This window comes from Octopus bimaculoides, chromosome 3 (genome assembly GCF_046866305.1).
Source record: "Octopus bimaculoides isolate indiv1 chromosome 3, ASM4686630v1, whole genome shotgun sequence".
In the NCBI taxonomy this organism is placed as follows: Eukaryota; Metazoa; Mollusca; class Cephalopoda; order Octopoda; family Octopodidae; genus Octopus; species Octopus bimaculoides.
In genome coordinates this window covers 130,673,824-130,684,847 of record NC_142930.1, presented here as the reverse complement: position 1 = coordinate 130,684,847, position 11,024 = coordinate 130,673,824, and positions in this window count along the sequence as shown.

Genomic DNA, 11,024 nt, shown 5'->3' with positions numbered 1-11,024 from the left:
CACATACACACACACACAATAACACGCATATTTACGTATGTGCGTGTAAATATATATATATATATATATATATATATATATATATATATATTCACATCCAAAATGGAGACAAGTGTCAACGGTCGCACGTGATAGGTTTGACAATTGTTAAAAAGTTTCTCTTTACATGAAACTCTTGTTAACCCGCAAATTATATATGCGTGTGTGTGTGCGTGTGTATATGTGTGTGTGAAATATATATATATATATTTTTTTTTTTTTTTAAGTTTCAGCTTAGAGCTGCGGCCATGCTGATGCACCACCGTGTTGCTACACTGTTATTACAGGGAGCCTCTTACAATATGTGGCACTTGGTGAAGAAAGGAGTTTGATTTAGCAACCCTCATTTGCACCACCTGCCGCGAGGTAGGTTCATCTGGGACTCTCGATAGGAAGGGGTCCAGCTTTGATTTAAAAACTCCTACATCTACTTTGTGCAGATTCCTCAGGCTCTTTGGGAGAATATTAAAAAGCTGTGGGCCCCTGAATCCCAAGCTGTTGCAGTAACTGGTCCTGAAGCGCGATGGCATTGCTGGGATCTTTGGCACTATGCAGTGTCGTCCCGTTCTGGCATTGGTGTAGCTTTCAATGCCAAAATTTGGCACAATTCCTTCCAGGATCTTCCAGATGTATATTACTGCATAGCTCTCCCGCCTTCTCTCCAGGGAGTAGAGTATTAGCTGTTTCAGCCTTTCCCAGTAGCTGAGCAGTTGCAAAGAGACTTTGTGAATCTCCTCTGGGTTGCTTCAAGGTCTGCTGTTAATTTCAGACTGGTGGGTGACCACAGCTGTGAGCAGTAATCCAGGCGGCTGAGGACGAATGTCCTCCAGAGGATCATCATATATATATATATATATATATATATATATATATGTATATATATCCTCCAGAGGATCATCATATATATATATATATATATATATATATATATATATATATATATATATATATATATATATATATATATATATATATATATATATATATATATATATATATATATATATATATATATATATATATATACATACATACATACATACATACAGTCACACAAACTTATAGACAAATATTAGAGTTCACAGCTTAGTGGGATATTCAAAAACTTTTTCCGCTGGAAGTTTAATTTCAACTCCGGGCTTTGTCGTACAGTAACAGAATGATATTCTACAAAGATTGCGTCCCTTATTTTTACCTGAACAGGACGCCAATCCGTCGTATGCTTCTTCATGTACAGCTGAGTGAACTCGATCGATGTGAGATCAAGTGTTTTGCTCAAGAACACAACTCAACGCTTTGTCTTGGCATCAACAGAACGATCTTGCCATCGTAAGCACAACACCCTAACCATTAGACCACACGTTTTCACATCTTTTCGGAGTCAAAAAATGCAGAACCACAGAGCGGTGGTTTGATGGAATTGTTGGTATTGAGCGATATACATTCTGATATTGTTCCGGCTCACTACGGCTCTGAGTTCAAATTCAGCCGGAGTCAACTCTGCATTTCGTCATTTCAGAGTCGATACGGAATCACACAGTGGCGAACTGAGGAAATTGCTAGAATGTTGGACATGATACTTTTGATATTGTTCCGGTACATTACGTTGTGAATTCAAATCTAGCCGGTGTCAACTCTGCCTTTCCTAATTTCGGGGTTGATAAAATACATTTTTGAGTGATAGACTGGTGGAATTGCTAGAGAGATTTTCTGGTTTTGTTCCGACTCACTACGCTGTGATTTCAAATATTGCCGTGGTCAACGTTGCCCTTTTACCATTTTCTTTTTGGTAAAGAGACAAAGACATACTAGAAGAGATACTTTGTGATGTTTTGTTCAAGTCCTTTGTGTTGTGATTTCCCGGATGGGAGAAGTGTGTGCGTGCGCGCGCGTGTGTGTGTGTAAGGGAGACGTGTGAAAAAGAAAGATGGCTTATGTGTCCTGCACGGTATTGAGAACGTTTGTGAAGGTGTGATTACACACACACACACACACACACACACACACACACATACACACTATATATATATATATATATATATATATATATATATATATATATATATATATACATATATATATATATATATATATATATATATATATATATATATATATATATACATATATATACATATATATATATATATATATATATATATATACATATATATATATATATATATATATATATATATATATATATATATATATATATATATATATATATATATATATACATATATATATACATATATATATATATATATACATATATATATATATATATATATATATATATATATATATATATATACATATATATATATATATATATATATATATATATATATATATATATATATATATATAACACTACACATTTCTTGCATAAATACACACATACATTCATACATTCATACATTCATAAACACATACAAGTGTGGAATTGTATGCATGTTTGTGTGTAGATGTGTGTATGACCGCGTGTGAGGGTATGTGTGCGCACGAACGTGTGTGTCCCCACACTACGTAAAGTGCACACTCCATTCATTGTGTGTAAAAAAAAAGAAATAATAAATAATAAAATATAGATGAAATTCTTTGCGAACAACTCGACAGTGATGTCTCTGTGAAGTGCTGACGCCTCTGAAAATATTTATCATCCAAACTGCGCTTTTGACGTCGTTGTTTATAGGTAGATGGAAGTAGGGGAATTGCTAAATGCTCTGAAACTTTGTTTTTAATTCCTTACGTCAGTCTGGAGTAGTAGATGACTGAGAGAGGACGTGGTTCGTATTGCGATATCAGTACTGCGTTGTGTCCCATGGCAAAAATACTTTGCTCTTAACAACCCACTCTTCCTTGCAGCGTTTATGTATCATAAAATATATCGAGAATTAGCAAGTGGAGTCTTCTTTTAAGCCACAAGTGCATCCTGTTCGAGCAAGTCTGTAATAAGAGTCCAGCTGTGACCATCCCAAGCATACTCAATTCTCAACAATCCACTCCTTCTAGATGCGTGTATATACCGGAGGATGCTTTAACAATTTGGTTGGTGGATAATTTTTTTAACCCTCAAGTGCAACCTGGTCGTGCAAATTAGTAAATATATAAAGATTCTGAGAAATAGGATTGCCAAGGGAAGAAATAACTGATTCTAGGAGATGGCGCCCCCGAGTAATTTATTCTCTTTAGAGACCGTTACTGGAGTTGCTGCTTCTGTTTAACTCTATACCGAAGCTGATCGAAAAGATCTTCGATCAAAAGCGTTCCAGCCATGCCCATCTCACTTTTTCAGGTATCTAAAACTACATTATCCAATGTAGTAGTAGTAGTAGTAGTAGTAGTTGTTGATGTTGTTGTTGTTATCGTTGTCGTTATTATTGCGGTGGTGGTGGTAGTGGCGGCGGTGGTGGTGGTAGTGGTGGCGGTGGTGGTGGTAGTGGCGGCGGTGGTGGTGGTGGTGGTGGTGGTGATGGTGGTGGTAGTGGCCGCGGCGGTTGTGGTGGTGGTGGTGGTGGTGGTGGTGTTGGTGGTGGTGGTGATGGTGCTGGTGCTGGTGCTGGTGCTGGTGCTGGTTATGGTAGTGGTGGTGGTGGTAGTTGTCGTGGTGGCAATAACAATAATGATGGTGGTTTTAGTAGTAGTAGTAGTAGTAGTAGTAGTAGCAGCAGCAGCAGTAGTAGTAGTAAGAGACGGTAGCGTTGCTATGCTAAATATGACAATTCCAATAAGGAATCATTTTGCAATCTAAAAATAGCAATCGTCTATTTCTCTCAAAACAAAAATAATATAAAAACAAACAAAAGACATCCATTATTTTATTTATTTATTATTTATTTTCTTTTTTGTTTAATCAATACGTTTGTCTCTAAACCATTTCTATGCATTGAAACTAATTCTTCCTTAAATTAACTTCATTTTATCACAAATATATACAGTACAGTTATGTATGTATGTATGCATGTATGTATGGACGTATGTATGTATTTATGTATGTATGTATGTATGTATGTATGCATGTATGCATGCATGTATGTATGTATGTATGCACGTATGTATGTATGTACGTTTGTATGTATGCATGCATGTATGTATGTATGTATTTATGTATGGACGTATGTATGCATGTATGTATGTGTGTGTGTGTGTGTCTATGTATGAATGTGTGTATGTATGTATGAATGTATGCATGAATGCATGTATATGAATGCATGTGTGTATGTATGAATGTATGTATGTATGAATGTATGTATGTATGTATGTATGAATGTATGTATGTGTGTATGTATGTATGTATGTGTGTATGTATGTATGTGTATGTATGCCTGTATGTATGTATGAATGTATGTATGTATGTATGTATGCGTGTATGTATGTATGTATGAATGTATGTATGTATGAATGTGCGTATGTATGAATATATGTATGTGTGTATGTATGCATGTGTGTATGTATGTACGTACGTGTATGTATGCCTGTATGCATGTAAGAATGTATGTACGTGTGTATGTATGCATGTATGTATGTATGTATGAATGTGTGTGTGCGTGTGATTGTATAGATACATGTACGTTTGTATCTATGTATGTATGCACGTGTGCATGAATGTATGAATGTATGTATTTATATATACATGCATGTATGTTATCTGTATATGACTGTATATTTGTATGCATGAATGAATATACATGTGTGTGTGTGTGTGTGTGTGTGTATGTGCGTGTGCGTGCGTGTTTGCATGGATGTTTGAAGCGTGTTTGTATTTATGTGTGCATGTATACTGTATGTACGGACGTAGGCATCATGGATGTATTTGTATGTATGTAGATGTTTTTAGCTATGGATGTAGACTTGAATGTAGGAACTCATGTATACATACACGTGTGTGTGTGCAACAAATCGTTTGTATAAGAGCGTCCGTGTGTGCATGTGCGTGTGGATATATGTATTTATAAGTGTATATATGCTTGGGTTTATGCATGTGTATATGTTTTATCTATGAATGAATGTATACATGCTGCTGTATTTGAGTGTTCGCTATTTTTTTTTTTTAACTTTCCGAATTCCTCCTATTCAGAAAGACCTGGTTTCTGACAAAGAAACAAAACTCTCTCGCTGTAATTTAGATGTAATTTAGATGTGTATGTATGTATGTATGTATGTATGTATGTATGCATGCATGTATGTACGTACGTACGTATGTATGTATGTATGTATGTATGTATGTACGTACGTACGTACGTACGTAGGTATGTATGCATGAATGTATGTATGTGTGTATGTATGTATGTATGTATGGATAGATAGATGTATGTATGTATGTATGTATTCGTGTGAGTATACATACATATATATATATATATATATATATATATATATATATATATATATATATATATATATATATATATATATATATATATATATATATATATATATAGGTATGTATACATACATATATATAAATATATGTATTATGTATACATACTTATATGTATGTCTGCATATACATATACACATACATGTACATAAATTTACGCACACACACATATATAATAGTTTATTTTAAGATTTTCTCACCAATTAAAAATAAACTAGATTCCCACCCCAAAACAAGGCTCTTTCATTGGAATGTAGGCAACAACCACAACCACAACAACAACAACGGCGTAATATATCTAAGAATGTATGAACGTATTGATGTATGTATGTTTTGTGAAGAGCAGTTTCTCTAAGCTGATTCTGAAAGAGTTTGCTGTATAATTAAATCATTAAGTCTCGATAATTACAGGTACAAATTTAAACTTCAATTGCACTAGTATATCACCTGCATGTTTCTCCTTTGTTTAGCATAGATATTGTCTTTTCTGATAATTATCTTAAAGTTTTCGAATCAATTGATTTTTACTGCTTTGCAACTTTGTCCTAGTCCCAGATTGTTATGTCTGGTCCGTTAACCCAGTTATTTTTTTTTTTTTTTTACAGAGTTAGTTACGGTGATCGTCAAGATATGAAAGAATTATACCTCCAAGATCATTGCAATTTCATTTCTTTCGATCTTCAAAACTATTTTTCTCAATGAATTGGCCAGAAAGAGAATTCCTATCTCATAGATATATCGGATGCTGTTGACATCTTTGGACAGCTGCTTATGATGTGGATCAACTCTTCAGTGTTTATTTTGCAGGATTCCATCGGCTATCATTTCTAAGTGTTAAACTTGCAACCATTTTCACTTTGTGCGTCAGTTTTTTTTTTTTCCTTGTCGTTTCCAATTCTAAGAAAGACTAGCCTGATTATGTATGTCACTGTGGCAGCATTACCATACATAACTTCTTGCAAATAAGCAGGAGGAATTACATGTACTGTGCTGTTGGGGTAGAGGTGAGTATGTATCCTTTCCGTGAGTATGTATCCTTTGTCATCAGCCAGAGAATAATTTTTAAGAAGCAAACTCATTTCCAACTCTCACGAAGCTTAGTTTCATGTATGGAGGGTTGATCCATAACCGTACTTCACAATATTGTTGTTAATAGACAACATTCGACAGCGTTCATACATGTACATACATGGCTGTGTATGTACGTGAGCAGACGAGTGCGAGGTACTCACCTTCAGAAGAGTGGCCAACTAGCTATGAAACGTTTTATTATAATCTTTTTAATCTATCTGTGTACGGAAAGTAAAACTATTTGAGTTTATATTTGCTTTCATTTCACTTATATAGGGTTTATAAAATTACAATTTAACTACATTCAATTTATCTTACGATCATATTTATTTGTATTGTCTTTATTATAATCATGAGCATACATAAGCGCAAACTATACGCAATCATATGCACTCTATTTTACTTTCAAATACATAACCTGATAATTCACACACTCACACACACATATACGTATGTCTATCTATCTATCTATCTATCTATATATATATATATATATATATATATATATATATATAGAGAGAGAGAGAGAGAGAGAGAGAGAGAGAGAAAGAGAGAGAGAAAGAGACATATATATGCAAATATACTCTCACACACACATATGTATGTATGTCATTGTTCAGTTTTATTTCAAGATTTCTTGTCAATAGAGAAAGAACCGGTTTCTAACCTAGATCCAAGGTTCCGTCGTCGGAATTTCAACATCAACAACAGGGTATTTTTGTATGTATGTATGTATGTATGTATGTATGTATGTATGTATGTATGTATGTGTGCAGAATTGTATTTGTGGCTTTACGTATGTATTCTCATGCATATAGTTGCATATCTAGACATGCTCATATATATTTCAAAGATAAACTTCTGGAAAGTTTTACAGACTTTTACATTTCCATTGATGGATTGGATCTGTAGTCTTCCAGTGTATGTATGTATGTATGTATGTATGTATGTACCTGTAGGTAACATGTTTAAAAACGAAGCTATGTTCGGCAACTGAGAATAAAGTACTGAAAGATAAGTCTGCGAGTGAATAAAATTGTTAAAATATTTGTTCCATAGTCCGACAATATACATATATCGCGCGTGTGAGAGATATCTTGCCTAGTGGTAAATGTGTTGGAGTCACGACTATAAGGCTGTGGTTTCAATTCTCAGCGAGGCAAACTGTTGTTCTTTTAAGCAAATCGATTCATTTTTCGTTAGTCCAGTCAATTCAGCTGCAAATTAGTAATAGATGTGGGGAAACCCTGCAGCAAACTAATACGGTTCCTTAGCATTAGCTCTAATAGCACTGATACCACTGATCTAACACACACACACACACACACACACACATACGTCCATGAATATGTGTATGTCTATATATATACGTGCATATACTTTTGCATAGCGATTGTGTACACGTTTCTATATATGTGGAGTATAATAGCACGTATAATTGAGTGTACACGTTTCTATATATGTGGAGTATAATAGCACGTATAATTGTGTGTGTGTTTGTGTGATTGTCTCCAGAAAGACCATTTCGCGTATTTTTCTTGAGAAGTTATCTCCTAAGGCAGGATCCCTTTTATTTTTTTTATCAATGCTGCAGGCCATTTTGGTCGCTGATCTTTCTTCTTTCTTTTTGTCTATTTTTTTGCTGCCTGTTTACGCACTACAAAGCATGTTCTACATAACATGGGTATACACACATACACACGCGCGCACACACACACAGACGCATACACATGTCTATACATACACATATGCAGACGTGGTTATGTGGTAAGTAGCTTGCTTCCCAACCACATGGTTCCAGGTTCAGTCCCACTGGGCAAGTGTCTTCTACTATAGCATCGGGCTACCAAAGCCTTGTGAATGTATTTCGTAGACGGAAACTGAAAGAAGTCCGTCGTATGCATACATGTGTGTGTGTGTGTGTGTGTGTGTGTGTGTGTGTGCATGTGTGTGTGTGCGTGTGCATGTGTGTGTGTGTGCGTGTGTGTGTGTGTGCGTGTGTGTGTGTATATGTGTGTGTGTGTGTGTGTGTGTGTCGTTAGGTTTGTTCCCCATTACTGCTTGACAACTGATGTTTGTTGTTAACGTCCCCGTAACCTAGCGGTTCGGTAAAAGGTTCCGATAGGATAAGTACCAGGCTTAAAAAATTTAAAAAAGGGATCTATTCTAAAACGGGGGCGCCAGTTTTCATTTATGTTTTATGTAGTGTTTTTGGTACGGAAAGACTTTCAAACTTCGTATACTTATCTATTTTGTGTTATAGAACAGAAAAATATTTTTGTATTCGAATTTATTTCATGTAAGAAATTGTCTTATTTCGATAATTTCTACTAATCACTGACGTCTATTCAGTTGAAAACAGTTAGCGCTGTAACGGTGTATATCGTATTAATCCCCTAACCCTAACCCTAACCTTAACTAGACTGTTAACCGTAACCGTAACCGTAACCCTAACCCTAAAACTAACCCTAACTCTAGAATCCGAACTCTAAAATTGTTACACACATAGATACGCACAGCGTAATTTATTATATAAACAATATATGCGTATAAATTACGATTAAACCGGATGAAATATGTCACAGGGAATAACATTTTTATGACCGCCCAGCAGTAACTCTATTGAGCTGAATAGACGTCAGTGATTGGTTGAAATTACAGAAATACGACAACTTTAACATGGAATAACTTGCGAATTCCTTTTTTTTTTGTTAAGAAGACTAAGAGTAAAAGATGTTTCATATGACACATTCTACCAGTGTCCCAAGTCTCAAAGTGTTTCGTTAGTGTTTCGTTAAGAAAATACTGGCGCCCCCGTTTTAAAATAGATCCAAAAAAAGTATTGGGGGCAATTCATTCAACTAAAAATTCTTCAATGCGGTGCCCCAGCATGGCCGCAGTCTCATTACTGAAATACAGAAATACATAAAAGATATATATATATATATATATATATTCTTTTATTTGTTTGTCATTTGACTGCGACCATGCTGGAGCACCGCCTTTAGTCGAACAAATCGACCGCAGGACTTATTCTTTGTAAGCCTAACACTTATTCTATCGGTGTCTTTTGCCGAACGGGCACATAAACACACCAACATCGGTTGCCAAGTGACGGTGGGAGGGGGCAAACACAGACACACAAACACACACACACACACACACACACACACACACACACACATATATATATATATATATATATATATATATATATATATATATATATATATATATAAAAGTAAAAATATGTGACACTTATTTTGTTGCCATTCCTGTCATATATATATATATATATATATACGACGGGCTTCTTTCAGTTTCCGTCTTCTAAATCCACTCACAAGGCTTTGGTCGGACCGAGGCTATAGTAGAAGACACACGCCCAAGGTGCCACGTAGTGTGACTGAACCCGGAACCATGTGGTTGGTAAGCAAGCTACTTACCACATAGCCACTCCTGCTAATCGAGATGTACTTAATTCAGGAAATCCTGTGACCCGTATAAAGGAGAGCCATTGAATACAGCAGAAGATTATATTTTGTCAGCCGCTTCAAACCCAATATATCGAAAGTCTGTTAGTGCCAACCACAACGTGATAAGCTCCGTCAACCCAAAAGCTGCTTTTCCTTTTCAATCTGTTCTTTCAGTTCCACTACTTTTTTCTGTTAATACTTTCAGAAGAAAAAAAAAAAACGTTAATATCACCGCCACAGCATTACATTCTCCTTTATTCTAAACTCATAAATCAATTCTAATTTGCATGCTTTTGACGAGTGTCGAGCAAGAAGTACGCCGACAGTGAACGCAAAACACAGATTGTTTTTCATTCTTTGTTCAAATTTTGTTTTAGTTATCAATCTTAAATTTCTTAAGAATTAGATGAAGATCGAACACTTCATTTCCTGACTTAAACTCTTGTGTCTCTATAGGTTAAATGAGGTTTAATTCTTAGTCTTTCATTTTTTTTTTCTTTTGCAGATCAAGATTCATTTCTTGGGAGAAGAAAAAAAAAAGAAAAAAAGGAAAAGGTTGAAAAGAAAAGCTACTCAAGCCGCGCGGCAATTTGGCTTCTGCTATAGCCTTGGCCCGAGTAGCGCTTCCTTCTGAATAAATATATATATATATATATATATATATATATATATATATATATATATAGGCGCAGGAGTGGCTGTGTGGTAAGAACCACATGGTTCCAGGTTCAGTCCCACTGCGTGGCACCTTGGGCAAGTATCTTTTACTATAGCCTCGGGCCGACCAAAGCCTTGTGAGTGGATTTGGTAGACGGAAACTGAAAGAAGCTCGTCGTATATATATTTATGTATGTGTGTGTGTGTGTGTGTGTGTCTGTGTTTGTCCCCTCACGATGGCTTGACAACCAATGTTGGCGTGTTTATGTCCCCGTAACCTAGCGTTTTGACAAAAGACACCGATAGAATAAGTACTAGACTTACAAAGAATAAGTCCTGGGTGCGATTTGTTGGCCGCAGTCCAATGACTGAAGCAAGTAAAAGAATAGAAGAAT